Source organism: Mixophyes fleayi, chromosome 7 (genome assembly GCF_038048845.1).
Source record: "Mixophyes fleayi isolate aMixFle1 chromosome 7, aMixFle1.hap1, whole genome shotgun sequence".
In the NCBI taxonomy this organism is placed as follows: domain Eukaryota; kingdom Metazoa; phylum Chordata; class Amphibia; order Anura; family Limnodynastidae; genus Mixophyes; species Mixophyes fleayi.
This window is the reverse complement of record NC_134408.1, coordinates 121,679,787-121,697,768: the sequence shown is the minus strand read 5'-3', so window position 1 is coordinate 121,697,768 and position 17,982 is coordinate 121,679,787.

Here is a 17,982-nt window from a genome sequence, read left to right as displayed (position 1 = left end):
GATGTCAGTTTCTATTCTCCTCTGATTCGCTGACCTGATCCAACCTATTATAAGAGAGATGTTCTTGTCTTCTTGAAGCTTAGTAAAGCAGTCAGTGGTGATGAGCTATGTTATTTCAATAAGCACATTGCTGTTCATTGCATTATACTACTATGCCATACATCACACCTCTCTCTGCATTTTAGTATACCGATAAAGCTGCATTTTTCACACGTTGTCAATTCTATCTATAGTGTCCTAAGAAAGCAGCTGTGAGCAGCGTGAAGCATCTTCATCATCAAAATTAATGACAAGCCAACATTTCTCTCTAGCCTTGCGCAACGTCTTTATTTTGGCAGTCTGAACATTTCACATACTGGTCATCGTATTGCTGGGAATATTTAGTAGAACAAATGTTTCTGTAATTGTTTGCGTATGCACAGAAACCCAAAGTATTGCCACACGAAAGCAGGCTGACCTATTGCGATTTAACTATTGCCGAAGCAAACAGAAGCTCCTCAAACAAGGAAATAATAGTTCCCATGTTTGTTATTACAGACAGAAAAATAAAGAAAAGTTATCCATAAAAATGGCCACGGTGGGCTATATGACAGCAATTGCTTCCAGTCTGAAACAGCTTGTTATCTGTTTATTGCTGGGAGTACGTTTTTATATTGCTCGTAGTGGATACATAAAACCACGGTCTTATAAAGATGCCAATGAAACCCAGCTATACAGTTTAACAATATCCATTTTCCCTTTCATTTACCATTAATATGTGTCAATGTATGTGGCCGAATAAAAGTGTGCATTAATCTAATAGACATATTGTGAATGAACTTATAAACTAGTACTGAATCTTGATCATTATGTCGCAATGATTTTTTGAGGCTGGTACTTTGTAGTTGGGTAAAGCAATGCTGGGCAACATGTTATACTAAAAGGTTCTTGTGTAGCCCTTGTTTCCTCAAACGTCCACACATAGGGCCTGAGTCATTAAGGCAAAAAAGAAGTAAATGTTCTCTGGGTCAAACCATGTTTCAATGCAAGGGGTGCAAATTAGTTTATTATTTTGCGGATAAGTTAAATACTGGTTGTTTTTTCATCTAACACACAAATACTTAATAACTTTATTATTAGACTGAAATTTAATGTTGATCAAGGACATGCTCTACCCCAACTATAAATCTGTCCCCACATTTTAAATTTACCTCCACCTCCAATGCAACATGGTTTTGCCCAGGTGCAAATGATACTCCTTTTTTATGCTTTGCTCTCCTTAATGACTCGGGCCCATTATGTTTACTGAGGTGGTTTTTACAATATTGTTTGTGACAACAGTCTCTATAAGAAAATGAAAAACCCCAGCAACAATTGAAACAAAATCTAAGAAATGTCATCATCATCATCACCATTTATTTATATAGCACCACTGATTCCGCAGCGCTGTACAAAGAACTCACCCATATCAGTCCCTGCCCCATTGGAGCTTACAGTCTAAATTCCCTAACATACACACACACAGACTAGGGTCTAATTTGATAGCAGCCAATTAACCTACTAGTATGTTTTTGGAGTGTGGGAGGAAACCGGAGCACCCTGAGGAAACCCATGCAAACACAGGGAGAATATACAAACTCCACACAGATAAGGCAATGGTCGGGAATTGAAGTCATGACCCCAGTTGCTGTGAGACAGAAGTGCTAACCACTGAGCCACCGTGATGCCACGAAGTCTCCACAAGATGTCAGCCTGACTGGTCTCACTGTCAAATAGTGACCAAGGTTTACACCGTGTGGATGGAGAAACCCTTAAATGAGAATATTGTGCCTATAACCACATCTATATTAATAGAATGACAGCCTTTTTGACAGCACACCACTGATTTTTAATTGTTATTGTAGCCAATTAAGTTTAAATCTGTGTATGGTATCTTTACAGGGGCAGTTGTGGTTCAGTAGACCCTATAACTATATTCATAAACTATGCTGTATTTCCAGTCATCTTAGATCTCTCTCTTCTTGCATCAAATACCTCAGGTTAGATTTGCTAAACCTTCTAAAATCAGAATATGGGTGTGTTGGCCATAGCATCCAATCAGATTCTAGCTCTCAGTCTCTAAAATATACAAGATATATGATAGCTAGAATCTGATTGGTTGCTATGGCAACCAATCAGATTCAAGCTCTCAGTCTCTAAAATCGACAAGATATATGATAGCTAGAATCTGATTGGTTGATATGGCAACACCTCCACTTTCCTTTTTAGCGGGTTTAGTAAATCTACCCCCTTGTATTTTATACAATCTATAATGAGCACAAACACAGTGGTGAGATGGGTTAGAAAGAGATCAGATCTAACATGTTATTTTCAGGTGCATATTGTCCTGTGCTTTGATGTGCACTTTTAAATATGTTGATACCAAATGTGGCAAAATAATCAATACAAATGATTTTAGGGCAGTTTAAGAAGCTGTTTCGGTATGTGTGAAACGTACAAATACTTATAGTGTCCCCCTCCTCTATAGAGCATACAGTGACAATGAGCTCACCTGTTGTCATTTACCATTATGGAGTTTGTAGATCCACATACTGCTAATGAGGAAAGAAATTCCTACGGCAAAAGGTTACTGGGTAAAGCAGGACGTCCATACAGGGCCGTAACTAGGGCTGTGCGATAGGGGCGATCGCCCAGGGAGCAACGCTGCAGGGGGGCGCAATTTAGGAATATTTTAGGTTCATTTGGTTAAAATTGAGTTCTAGGGGGACACCAATCAGTGTCAGTGGTGCAATGGCACGCAGCCAATCACAAGCGGACCGCTAGTGACGGAGACCGTCACCTTCCGCTACCTGTAGCTGCACCTGACCACCCACAGAAAACACCGCTTTCTCAGGCATAAAAAAAGACAAGTTCAAATATGAGTTCCAATCATAAACCCATTCGTCAAGCTTCACTATTGTAAATGTGCGAACATATTGATAGAGCATACGAAGAGACTATTCACAAACACGTGCATAGCAACCAGGGCAGTAGAAAGGTAGCAGCTAAATAAAGAATGCATCCTTGAATAGATCTGTGGACACTTTAATGAAGGGTTAGACATTCCAGAACCAAATATTCTCATTCTCATAGAAACACATGGAGACAGAAATGTATCTGTAACTACTTAAGTTAGTTAATAAATGCACTGTCAAATATAAGGCCGTGAACTATACTGTTGAACTGTATGATCTGAACAGATGTGGCTCTTAGAGTAAGTGCACATGGGTGTATTTACAGCCCTTTAAGCTTCACTGAATTCCAAAGCTGTGTACCGAGTTTTAACAGATATTAAAATAGGGATCATTGATCACTAAGATAATGAAGTGTGGATTATGAACCATATATATAGCATTAGCTACTTTATGTACCATTTCCCAACAGTGATCCTTAGATTAATCTCTATTTATGCTTTGTTCACCTTACAGTGAATACAATGTAACAGAGATATGTGACTACCTGTATACTAGTAGTTCTAAATACCAAGACCTCAGTGTGACAATAGTGGGGTACCAGACAGTATCAATAAAGATTAAGCCTGCGTCAATGCCCTGCTCATCAGGAGGGGCATCGGGCTAGCATGGATTTTCAATGACTGTTACATGTTTTTTTCAACCCCCCCCCAAATACTGGGATTTTCCCACCACTGCGGCTGGGCACCATGGTCAGCCCAGATCTCTGAAATTGCCCAAAAGATATTCAAGGAGAAACAGACAGGAGGTGTGCCATATCTCTCTATCTGGTGTAATTATGCACTTTTTTTTGACACTTATCGATAAACATTGCACTGGCTTCCATAGCAAGGGATCTAGGAGTACATGTTGAATGGGACTTGATCTTTGCCCAACCCAGAAGATAAGGACAAATAACAAGGACAATGATAGCATATTTCCCTCCCAGTACTGAGAACTCACTACCATGGGCACTGAAACAGAAATGGACTGGAGCTATTTCTCCTGGTGTTGGCCTGCCAAATGCAGGATGACATTGTACTTTGCCACTGCCTTGCTGTCAGTAGAAAAATACTGTACGCAGGACTACTGCCAGATTAAACGGTTGGCCTACTAAGTAGATGGTCTGTGTTGTATTGATTTCACCCTGTTCATATGATGTTATGATTATCAATGTAACTTAATGACATAAACTTGTAAAAGTGCTATAGCCATTTGTGATGCTTTATACAATAAATACTATTTTATTTAGACAGATATTTGCATAGGTGATAATCTGCACTCACATTATCAGTATCAGGTAAACTGTAAAATAATCACAGTGGTGCTGATCTGGTGCTGGAATCACTCATGGTTAACTCTGGAAGGCTTTTATCACTGGTCAGCATGGAAGGCTCTGCAAGAGCCAATAGGAGGCCCAGTATTGTGACATTCAGCATCAGCACCCTGTTGTCTTTTCTCTGCTATAATAATAAGTGGTTACAGGCCTTATGAGGAGACATGGTGGTCAAAAAAGGACTTTACCCCTAGCATGAGATCTAAATCTTGGGTGGCCAGGTGATGCCACACATAATGTGAATGTCATGTGATAGGATTTTAATCCTGATCTGGTAACTCTATCATATAGCGGTCATTTACAGCCTGTGAGAACAAAACTGATGAGCATTCGTCATTTTTCTTACATTGTGATGCCACATGAATTTTTGCCTTTTGTGCTGGTTTTACTTTGCAGTCGATTAATTTGTGTGGCAAAACGGCATCTTTTGAGCAAAGGCAGTTTTGGATGCCTTGGGGCAGATTGTAGAGTACAGGTGGCATACCTAACCATACCTCCCAACTGATAATGGGTGAATGTTATATGGAAATGGGTGGTGTTTTGCCCCAAATAAGGGCCCCCAAATAATGCGCTTATTTTCAGATTTGGAAGGTTTGAATGTTGGGAGATATGCCAAACTGATTGCAATTGTTGAATGGTCTTAGCACTAAAACTACAAAAATTAGATTTAGCTGTAAGATATTCAAATGAGCAACAGGGGTGGTGATAGACCATTGTTGGCTCAGGTTTTTTTTACTGCACAAAGGACCTTAATTTTTACAGCAATTCGGCACAGATGACGCATAACAATAATACAAAGTGTGATCAAGTTGCATAATTTGGAGCAATTACAAAAAATGAAGTACAATAATTTGCTACAGTACCTTGGTTTTGCACCAGTGAACCTAATGGTCCACTCAGGGCACATTAGGAACACTCTCCACTCTCGGAAAACGTCTCTGATGATTAGAAATGCGTCTATGTTTGCAGGTGGCAAACAATTCCAAACTGTAGGTATCACATGAAAAGTCCAATCTCCTACCACTTTAGATCAAATAATTAAATAAAATATTGACATATTTTTCTCTAAAAAAAACCCCACAACTCAGTTTAACCTCATTACATCTACAATTAGTGGGTAGAGATATGGGCTGCCTTTATGACATGTAACAATTGTGTGTGCTTGAAACTTTTTTTTTTTTTTTTTCTATGTTTTATATTAGGCAAAGTGTTTAATAGTTTTATATTCTTCAAAGTGTGCCTAGAAATGTGTTTCTTCACCAAAGTGCAACTGGAAGGTATAAAATATGTCCTGTTAAATTTGTAAGATAAAGACGTTGATCGGCTCAGAGCTGGAGTAAAATTCCTTTTGTGAAGTGTAAATGACTGTGTGCCCCTCTGCACAACAAAGAACGCCCCCCCCAAAATGCAACATCTCCACTCCGTTTCAATAATGTTGCTCCGCAAGATGACAATTTCCATTTCAAGTGCTCCATAAAAATTAGGAAACGCCACACACCTACTCTAAAGAGGAAGGTGCACTCCTTCCATCAGTCAGTACAAATTTCTACTCCTCCGTAAATGCCCTAAATGCTGCCACCTTTGTCACATGTTGTGGTGGAAATAACCAGGAAGCACAAATGATGTGTTATGGAACCAGCTCAAGTTTGCACTACCTATCCCCAGTGTGCGGAGTCTAACGTGACGCCGGTTTTCACCAGAGCCCGCTGCAAAGCAGGATGGAATTGGCTGAGTGCGCCAAACAGGTCGCAGTCCTTTGAGCGTAGATTGTGTGTGGAAATGGACTAAAACCAGAATATAATAGCAAGTAGATGCTGCTCTGAGAATATGGTGGCAGGTGGAAGATGCTGAAGAATAGGCATGGCATTACGCAACCACAGTAAGCGATACTCGAGTTATAGCCAACAGGATCCTATTACAAGAAATATTGCACTTTGAGAAGTGCTATAGGGTGCAGACGCCACCGGAATGAAGAGAATTTGGCATTGTCGCCAGGCAAAGAAAGAATAGCGCACCAGATTATGGTAAATCCGGTGCATGACAGAAATTTAGGTATATCTGTGCAAATTGTGCAAACCCTCCTCCAAAGAATATTTTGAGCTGCACCTTGACTGTTTTGTTCTCCTTAAACTAAGCCAAGTGCCTTGATTTCTATTTGCTTATTGCTAAGTATGTCTGCCGCCTGTTTGACGATGTAGCAAACCTTCAGCTTTATTTTATTAAGTGGGCTTTAACTTCTTGCATTAATATATAATAAACTACAATATGAATTAGTCCTATATGGACACAGATGAAAACCAAATAGGAGTCTGCTGTGCACAAACCTTTCTTCAATTATAGTTTATTCCTATCATCTGGGTAATCGTATCTCCAACCAACTTCAAAGGAGAGAAAAGTGGCTCATTTAATTGCAGCTGTAGCTTAACCCTTGTCGTCCTACAGCTTCTGTAACACTTTACAACACCAACACAGGCTTTGTAAAGAGGTTTCAATCAGTGAAACAGTTAGGATCATTTGATCAGCGTCACTCGAGCAGGAATTATGGATATATGCCCACAGGAAACTAGATGTGTGGGGCTGATGTTATGGATTATGCTGAAATATTACCGATTATAAGATATTGCTTCAACTGCTTTGACAGTGAAATAGCCTGGGATTTGCAGATGTTTCCAGTACATGGAAAATAAGGGGGAGTTGCACTGTTGCCTGTCTAATATATCTGTTCCTTATACAGTCAGTTTAGAAGGCATTATATTATACTGTCTCTATGGCTAAGAAAGGAAAGGTCGTCTATTTCTTCTTCTTTTAAGGCAAGATTGACAAGGCAGTTGATAGGGTTATAGCCTCAAGCCCCTTATTAGAATAAGACAACTAACAAAAGATAAAAACAAACATAAAGGGCAAATTTGAACATAAAAGGTCTGATCTAAAGTTAGATCTAAGTCTAAGGGGTATATTTACTAAACTGCGGGTTTGAAAAAGTGAAGATGTTGCCTATGGCAACCAATCAGATTCTAGCTGTCATTTTGTAGAATGCACTAAATAAATGAAAGCTAGAATCTGATTGGTTGCCATAGGCAACATCTCCACTTTTTCAAACCCGCCGCTTAGTAAATCTAGCCCTAAATGCGTAAAAATCGTCTGCCGCACTGTGTAAGTAACTTGTATTTGGGGCCCCATACTCCTGGAGGGGCAGATGAGTGGTGAGCAAGAGCAAGCTGTGTACAGAAGGGATGTCACATGTCAGTATAACATGCCGCTTAGAGACGTAGACTAGTTAGACTTGCTGTATCTCTTAGAAGGCGTATGGCTCCCTAGGCCTTGGTGTAAAGATAAATGCTAATGATGATGACAGCATCATCACATAGCTTTACTTTTTAAAATCAGAATATTTAGCAATTTAAAAAGTAATGCCATGCCCCTCTTAAAATAAGTAAATAACTTACAAGCGTGAGGTCCTGCTGCAAAGCAGCAAATAAGTACCAGGCTATGCCAAGTCATTCAGTGGGTGCCAGGGTAAGAGTAGAATGTTAAAAATAGAGTAAGTACTATTGTGGAAGCCACTGACTGCTTGAGCATGCTGATCTACAACTGTCAGCAGGTCCATGGCTGATAGTGCCACCAGTGACTGTCAAAGCATGCTGGAACTAGAAGCATCCAGAATGGTGCAACCAGGACCCACGGGAACTTGTAGTTTCACAATAGTACCAACGTGAAAAAGAGCTACAGACACCAATTTTGAAAGCACTATCACTCGACTCCCTGGCTTGACTGGATGACTCTGCTCTCACAGGTATCTCTGACTCCTCTCTCCATAACTCGGTTCCTGAGTCCCGCTCTCGAAACTTAGCTTCACCCTTACACTCGATGGTCATCTTTTGTTGTTGCTGGGTCCTGATGCTGGAGCCTCTGGCTTGGAACTCAATTCACAATTTGGCCCTTGGCCACATCTTGCACCCCAACCATCGTAAAAGGGCACTGATGACATAAACTTTGAAGGTTAGCTTCTCTGACCCCAAAGTCCAGGAAGGAGATCCCTCTCAGAGGAAGTCATCTCCGATGATTTCTTTTTCCTAACGACCCCAGAGGTGGTGGTGCACTCATTCTTACCTCACTCAGGGGCACCACATGCATTCAAACAAGGTGGCATTACATCATTTTCTGATACAACAAAACATTATTGTGCTCTACCACCTGAAGATCTTTAAAAAAATGTCTCAGTCAGTGATGAATACACCTGTGCTCCAGCAAGGAGATATAAAAAACATGCATAATTAGGTCTCCCTGAGGACAGTATTTGGGAAACGCTGCTCTACCGCAAATATTAAATCAAATGAAAAGAAAACGCAACTTTCTACAATATATAACTGAAGTGTATTGACACTTTTTTAGGTATTAGCAGACAATTCCAACTTGGGACCCCAGCTGTTGTAAAGAGAAATACATTTTTCAGGTACTAGTAAAGGGAGAACAACAAATTCAGCTATTAGAAATTAGTAAATTTTCAATAAGGTAATTAACTTTTGATTTTGCTACTTGACCACAGCTTTGTTTGAATATTCCATATTTGCATTTTTGTAATACAACATTAGAGGTTTTCACTCTACAGAAATGGATGCAAGAGACAAGGTCACTGGGACACTGGAAAATTCTCAACAGACAGAGGAATCACTTGGACATGAAAGGCACAGACAAAGATTGTGGAAGAGGAAAGCCTGGTGATAAATTTTGTTAGTGAAAATGACATGTTTTAGAAACATTGTAGAAAAGGAAAGCCTGGTGACAAACTGTGTTAGTGAAAGTGACAAGTAGTGGTAGTGGAAAATGCATAGGATCAGTCTGTGGTAATGGAACAGGATTGTTCATTGTGAATGGATATTTGGCTAATTTTTGTCTAAGGACACGAGGATATATGTACATGTTAACCAGATCGCAGGATGTCTATTCGTTAGGTCAAAGAAAAAATATTAGTGTCCATCTGGAATTCCCCTTTCATTTTCATTTTCATTTTCATTTTCAGCTCAGAGTTCTCCCTTTTTGGTTCTGTTCCACATCAAGACATATCATTGATACAGGGAACATCTCAACTCAGTCACACTAACTGCTGCTTTGGGAATGATGGTCAGCAGGAGACAGAGAAAAGAAAAGGTGCAAAATGGTACAGATTCTGCTGGTATTAAGATTGTAACATAATTCTATAGTCACTTTACTGGTATATATATATAGGCCCAGAGTCTTCACAAGAGATCTATTATTCTATCAGAAAAAGATAGCCAAAAGTGCTATTACCAGAAATCCTGTGTGCTCTGTCAAGTTAAGTGATTCAGAAAGACTGTGCGTTTGGTTTGTTCATTCCTATTGTTTTCATGTATCTCAGAACTGGGAACAAGTAGAGGGGAGCCACATCTTTGCCATTCTCTGACAACAAAGACGTGAAAGTCTATGTTTGCTTTCTCAAATTATATTGCATCATATATGTTATTCTATTTGAAGCAAGGTTGAGTATGATAATAGCACATTATCATAAGAAGTGTTCCAGAGTATAGAAGGGGGAAAACGTGCAAATTAAGTTTATGTATTTTTATACATTTTACTGTTATCGTAGGATATTGCTTTGATATTCTTGTCCAATGTTTAAACTGTTTTCATTGAAAAAATACCTACCTCTAAAATACCTTTTTCTATAGTAAAATATATTTTTGATAAAAAAAATGTAGTGGCCCGTGGCTCTGCAAATAAATGTGCCGGTGTGGATTCTAAAGACCAGTTTGGAGTATTGAGATTTAATTTGTGTGTCTGAGGTCGCAAGTAGGTGGGCAGAAGGTTCCTTAGTCTCCGTGTGTTGCAGATTTAATCAACATTAACGAAGATACGACTGAATCCTGATTAAGGTGGAGGCACTGCACAGAAGATATTAAGGTGAAGATTGATATTAGGTAAAGGTAAAGTACACACCCTGCTTCCCCCACACAATCTAGGGAAAGGAGTGTTACATGCACAAATACTTTTGAGGTATGATGATAAATGGGTAAATTGCAGAATGTTTCATATTGAAACTTTAACAGCAGCTTTAACAAAAAGTCCATAGTGCAGTATTTGCATCTAAACTTTCCCAGACTATTATGCCTGGCAAAGTATTTGGTTCAGTTGTAGGTGGGGTTGACTATCTCCTCATTCACAAAAATAAAAAACAACAAAATAACAAAATAAAACAACTCATATCTTCAGTGTTGCAATGAAATGTTCTAACATTCTTTATGTTCTATACTAAGCTATCACTGATGACTTTGACTGAACAATTATGATATATATGACAGATGTCTACAATTAGAGCGTTAGCTCCATATGCATCTTTACAAGGAGCTAATACTGTTACGGTAGACGTCTGAGGTAGTTGAAGATAAAGGTCACAAAGTGGAAGCAAACTCTGAAATTGAACCAGGATTTCCTGCTTCATTCTCAGTGTCACTGTCAGTGTTGCTGCTAAATGAACTAATTTAGATGACCTACTGGCCTATGTGCCCTGAAGCTGTTTCCAGTTGGTAGTCAGTGTGACACAGGACATCCATCCTTTGTCCTTCAGTCTGATACTTAACGAAAAAGGCAATTTGCATCAACAGAGGAAAAAACGGTGTATATAAACTTCATGAATGTCCAATGTCGGTGGTTTGGTAGCATTAGTCTACATGTATGACCAAAATAAAAATCAGACCAACCAAAGATACTGAGCTATAGTCAATGTAATTATATCCACACTATAGAGGTGCACCGATATTTCTCTCAAAGTGTTCAGGTTTATGGAGCAAGAGGGCAGCACTTGTGGAGTAGCAGCAGTTGCATATGGGAAAACATGGACAAAGTAATGGTGTTCCTTGCCAGGTAGGCAGTAGGTGCACTTGTCTACCTAGTTTCATGTTGTAGTAACAGGATTTCAATTTAAGGAGTGAGAATTTTGAAATAAGTTAAAGGGGTTGACAGGATAAAATGTGTGGGATGTTCCTTGCTGTGCTGAGTGGACTTGAAGAAGCACATTTGTAGGCAACTTGCACATCCATCTGTGTGAGATTTAGAATTATGGCAAGGGCAGTGTTGTTGTGATGTCTAAAAAATTTTACGGAGGGGACAGCAATATGATGCAAGGGACAGCAATGGAGGGAACACAATGCAATGGACGAGGGGGGACAGTGATGATGAAGGGCACAGTGTGATGAGGAGAGACCACAGTGATGAGGAGGGGGTACAGTGATGAGGAGGGGCTCAGTGATGAGAAGAGGGCACAGTGTAACAAAGGGGGGGACACAGTGATGTGGAGGGCACAGAGTGATAAGGATGAGGCCCAATGATGAGGGGGCACAGTGATGAGGAGGGGGCACAGTGGGATGAGGAGGGGGCACAGTGATGAGAAGGGGGCACAGTGATGAGCAGGGGGCTACAGTGTGATAAGGAGAGTGCACAGTGATGAGGAGGGGGCACAGTGTGATGAGGGGGTACAGTGATGAGGAGAGGGCACAGTAATGAGGAGGGGGCACAGTGATGAAGAGAGGGCATATTAATGAGGAGGGTGCACAGTGATGAGGAGTGGGCACAGTGATGAGAAGAGGACACAGTGCGATGAGGATGGTGCACAGTGATGAGAAGGCACGGTGATGAGGAGCGGGCACAATGATGAGAAGAGGGCACAGTGTGATGAGGATGGTGGACAGTGATGAGAAGAGGGCACCATTTTTTGCCACCATATTTTTTTTCTTTCCATGTAAAACATAATTTTAGCTGCATCAAAGAGTAAGTGCTCAATGCCAAAGAGTGACAGTTGCATATTTATAGTCTCACAGGTCTGAATGAAATACATATTTGCCTGGTTGATTTCTAAAAGACATAATGTATGCTCTTTCTTTCCTGAATCTCACCTTGGAAGATTAATGAAGGTTAACTGCAAATTGGATGTATGGGCAGCATGGTGGCTTAGTGGTTAGCACTCCTGCCTCACAGCACTGGGATTAAGAGTCCAATTCCCAACCATGGCCTTATCTGTGTGGAGTTTGTATGTTCTCCCCATGATTGCATTAGTTTCCTCCAGGTGCTCTGGTTTCCTCCCACACTCCAAAAACATACTGGTATGTTAATTGGCTGCTATTAAATTGCCCTTAGTCTCTCTGGGTCTGTGTGTGTGTGTGTGTCAGGGGATTTAGATTGTAAGCTCCAATGCGGCGGGGACTGATGTGAAAGAGTTCTCTGTACATTGTGCAGAATTATATAAATAGATGATGATGTATAAAAAATGTTTACAATATTCCTGCAGCAGTCAATCAGGAACCTCACATGACTACTCTATGCTATTGAGGACTTTGCTTCTCCAACTTTCTGTCTGTGGTTTCCTGATTATATACTTTCCCTCTTAACATCATGTCACTGTCTATGTATCAAGCAGCACTATCTAGCTGACTAACATGATCACAAATGTGGATAGGACAGTGCTCAGTGCAGCAGGGGGGGGGGGGGGAGGGGGGGAGAGGCTATGTTGATGGAATTTGCAGCAAACGTTGGGCAGGATCTGGGAGAATGGTCTACTCTTCCAGGCACTGGGAGAACACCCCAAAATTTGGGAATCTCACGGATATTTCTGGAGAGTAGGCAAATATGTACCCAGATGAGCGGGTGATGGGGATTGAACGCAACGGTTGTCCAATCCTAGTTAAACACACTTTAAAACAGTAATCCTGGCTGACTGCCAAGTTGTATTATAAGTAAGAGTAAGCAAGAGTCCAGGCTACGACCCTTCAAATTGAATTAATGCATCAGGTGAATTCTTCAGCTCACAAGTAGATATTCTAGAAAAAACTTAATATTTACTTTGTTTTTTTCTTTATCAGTAGGAAAAAGAAAGCTCCATTTAATATTAACTAGGACAGACCTGGCCAACCAGGTGTTGTGAAAGTGGAAGTCCCAGTATCCTTTGCCAATAGATAGCCAGCTGATAGTTGTCAGGGACTTGTAGATTCACAATACCTAGAGAGATACAGGGAGGCCAGGCCTGAATTAGGGGATAGTATTTTTTTGCATTGTTTTCTGTTAAATGTGGTTTTCCCAAAAAATAAAAATATACATCTCTTGTGCTGTTTGTGTCCTTCTGTCTAGCTGTACCCTTGTAAAGAAACTACTCACAAGACCTCATTGAAATTGGGGCCAGTGCAGGTAAAACACACCAAGAAATGAGGATCTTGTAATGTAGCCAACTTGTTTCCCTCCCTCGATGTGTTAAGACTTGTCTTATTTCTGTATTTTCTTTCTGTAGAAATTATTGTGTTTGCTTTTGTTTCTATAATTCAGTTGAAGTACAAGTGACTTTTGTTTTGAGAAGACCAATATTACTTAACAACACATCAATATCTCAGCAGATGAGCATGTAGCATATCTGTTTCAGCAGACGAATATTTGTGATGACAGTTTTCACGCTCCATAAATTACTCTGGTAAAAAAGCATTGCTGACTGACTGTAATAGTTTTTAATGACGGAACTCCAATTAAGTTGCTAGGAGACTCTCTGCTTAGAGGGCAGGTTGCTTGTTGTGTTTTTAGTATTACTTTCATGTTCAAAGACAGCTTATTGACCTGCAGGAAAATGTTTTTGTGCTATGATACAGTTATATGTGAGGCTTACAGAGATTACATTTTTGGTAGCCTACAATAGTTAAGTAGAGAGTAATAGATGAACAATGGGCCTGAAACCCTCTTGGACAATTTTTTCCCCTTCTTTAAACAGGGGTCACAGCTCAGACCTGAACCATAATCACAAGGACAACAAGTCCAGTGTCTGCTCCCGAACAACAATTTGTACACTTTATGGATAAAAATATTCGGACGCTTGACCATTACACCAACAGGGACTTAGTGGCATTGTATTTAAAAAACATATACTTTAATATGGAGTTGGTCCCCCTTTGGCAGTTATAACAGCTTCCACTCTTCTTGGAAGGCTTTCCACAAGATGTTGGAGTGTTTCTGTGGGAACTTGTGCACATTCATTCTGTAGAGCATTTATGAGGTCAGGCACTGATGTAGGACGAGAAGGCCTGGCTCGCAATCTCCATTCCAGTTCATCCCAAAGGTGTTCGATGGGGTTGAGGTCAGGGGTCTGTGCGGGCCAGTCATGTTATTCCACACAGAACTCATCAAACCATATCTTTGTAGTCCTTGATTTGTGCACTGGGGCACAGTGATGTTGGAATAGAAAATGGCTTTCCCCTAACTGTTACCACAAAGTTGGAAGCATAGCTTTGTCCAAAATGACTTGGTATGCTGAAGTACTAAGATTGCCCTTCACTGGAGATAAGGGGTCTAGCCCAAACCCTGAAAAACAGTCCAGCCCCATTATCCCTCCTCCACCAAACTTCACAGTTGGCATAATGCAGTCAGGCAGGTAACGTTCTCCCAGCATCCGCCAAACCCAGACTGCTCCACAGTCTAGTGTCGGTGTGCTTTATACCACTCCATCCGACGCTTGAAATTGGCCTTGGTGATGTGAGGCTTGCATGTAGCTGATTGGCCATGGAAACCCATTCCATTAAGTTCCTGCCGCACAGTTTTTGTGCTCACATTAATGCCAGTGGAAGCTCGGAACCCTTCAGCTATGGAGTCATCAGAGCGTTGGTGACCTTTACGCATCATGCGCCTTAGCAGTCATTGACCCCGCTCTGTGATTTTACGTGGTCTTCCGCTTTGTGGCATTGTTCCTCTATATATATATATATATATATATATATATATATTTATATATATATATTGAGATGGAGTATGTGAATGCTGTCACAGCTCTGCATATCTATCCATCTATCTGTAGCAAAGCTATCTCTCTATCTGTAGCTAATTATATATATATATATATATATATATATATATATATATATATATATATATATATATATATATATGTTTATATATATATATATATATATATATATATATATATATATATATATATATATATATATATATATATATATACTCACATAAACCAAAGTAATAGGATGCTTAATATGGTGGTGGTATATATAAATGGTAACTGGTAATATATATATATATATATATATATATATATATATATATATTTTTTTTTTTTTTTATTTACTGAATATGTATATATATTAAGGCGCCTTGATAAGTTAGAAGCTCAGACTTTCCCACTGGAGAGATTTTCTTCCCACTTGATAAATCTGTAACCCGTGCAGGTCAAGCCACTGATGCATGACTACTGCACCGCTACTCCTGCTGGCTCACTGTCACTGGCAAGTTCAGTTTTCACATTCACCCAAGGTCATATAAATTATCCTGGATCTCCTGTAGATGCTGACTGCTGGCTATTTTTATATAGCCATGTATTCATCATTAGTGCACTTGAAATTTCCTTTTTTTTCTTTTCAACGTCTTGTAACAACCCTCGTGTCACGTTTCACAAAGTTTGACAGCGAATTCGATGTTTATATTAGTTTATTAGTGGATGCTCCTGCTGTCGTTATTTTAATGTTAACATTTCACATTTATTAGACCAGTTTTGGTTTATGATGTTAGCGAATGGGTGTAGTCCACAATGTAGCTGAGCCCCATTGAAAGCAGCAGATGTGCGCTGGGTGCATTTCATCCACAAATTGACACAGTAATAGTAGAGAGCTCTTACCACATTTCATTAATTTACCTCCAAGGCTGACAAAGTGGCCCGCAACACATTGCATTGTGTGTTCCTAGCCCTTCTGGCAGCATAGGAATTAATTACAGGAAGGTCCTCGTCTTTCACTTCATGGCTAAATTAGATTTCTGTTTGTTACCACGTGCTGGCATAAATTCTAACCTTTGACACCGCTGGTGATCTTTCCATCCTTCCCAAAGTTCACGAAGAGGACACCAAGCACCACTGACTTCCTCTCTGTAGCAATCAGCATGTGTGTGAACATGTCTGGGCTATTGATTTGCTGAAAGGCTTTGCTATTTGCTAAATATAAGTGAATGACATGGTTAGCATGTTAAATGGATACTCTGAACAAACTAGGGATCGTCCACCAAACACGTTATTTTAAATAGGCAATTTTATTTGAATGCGGCTTAGGGCTTTGCATGCAAAGGATCTTTGCACCTGTCATGCATATACTTGGAATTTAAAGCAGTACTGCAGTGTTTTATTCTGTTTTATTGTGCGGCTAATTTTTAAGGCTTTACTGCTTTGTTTGTTATTGCTGTATTAATAGCAATGATGTAATTTATCAATTTAATTTGACAGACATAGGACAATGAATGAAATGATGTTCGCATCCTGTAACGTAAGCTGGACCTGATTGTTATCATTGTGTTTGACACTTGAAATCTTCTGAGAACTGGATAAAATGATGCAGTAAGAGGTAGCCATTTTTCTGAAATATAGACCTCAGTAGAGGCACATTTAGGATATTTTAAATTATGTGATCATCATTGTACAATTTTAATAAATGAAACATAATTAATTCTAGCAAATATAACTATGGTTTTCTTTCTCTGATTGAAAACAACATAGCTCAAGTACTTTAGATTGTAAGCTTGCAAACTTTACCTTTTTGTCTGTTTGTTAATACCCAGTCTTGTATTATTAATGTGTTTTCTCCCAATTGTAAAGTGCTACGTAGTTTACTGGTGCTATATAAATAATTAATAATAATAATAATAATAATAATAATATAATACACAGTCTTGTTTTATTAGTGTCCCTGCTCCCAATTGTAAAGTGCTATGGATTACGCTGGCGCTATTTAAATACACGTTAATAAATAAATAACCTACATATAGTGTTTTTATTGATGATTGATATAATACAACAGTCAATTTGTTAAATCAAGCTATATCTGAAAATTCCTGGAATCCAGAAAATATATACACCCCATAAGACATAAGAGAGACTCTTTTCTTATTAACATAAATTATTTATAGATTGCCAGATGATTCTAAATATCATATACCCATTACATGTATGTTAATGTGTACAGACCTCAACACAAAAATAATTGTGATGTATGGCATGGCTGGGCTGCTGATGAATACACCTGTGCTTATATGAGCACACCATCAAGGCCTGCAGTGCTAGTGAAAGGGGGGTGAGAGCCTGATAAGTAGGGACACTGCTGTGATAGATCGCTCCCAGTGATAAGAAATTGCTTTCTCTGTTAGTTTTATATCTAGGCTATATGCTAATGAGGGAAGTCCTAGGAGAAGGGACAGCAGTCTGTGCGGTTTCCTTAGATATATATACATCCTGACAGCACAAGAAATCTTTATATGTGGCAATTTCTACCAAGTTGGAGTGCATTCTTTACTGTCGTGTATTGTATTAATATCTGTAGTTCTGCAGACGTTTAATCTGCATTACAATGCTGAAAAGCATGTAGCTCAGGCATGATACAACTGTGTGCAGTTATTTGTACAGGCTAGAAATAGGTTTACTGCATGGCTGTGTTCTGAGAGTGATGCATTGTGGTTAAGGGAGGCGGGATGCATTCAATTATAGAACAAAGCTCCTCCCACCTGCAAGAGTACAATAATACTTTATAAATAAATATTATTAATAACATGCTCAAAGTACACTATTTTATTAGAATGAAAACCAACAGAAAAGGACAATGCAAGCTACTACCTTTCTGTTAGAAAAGATGCGCCATTTTT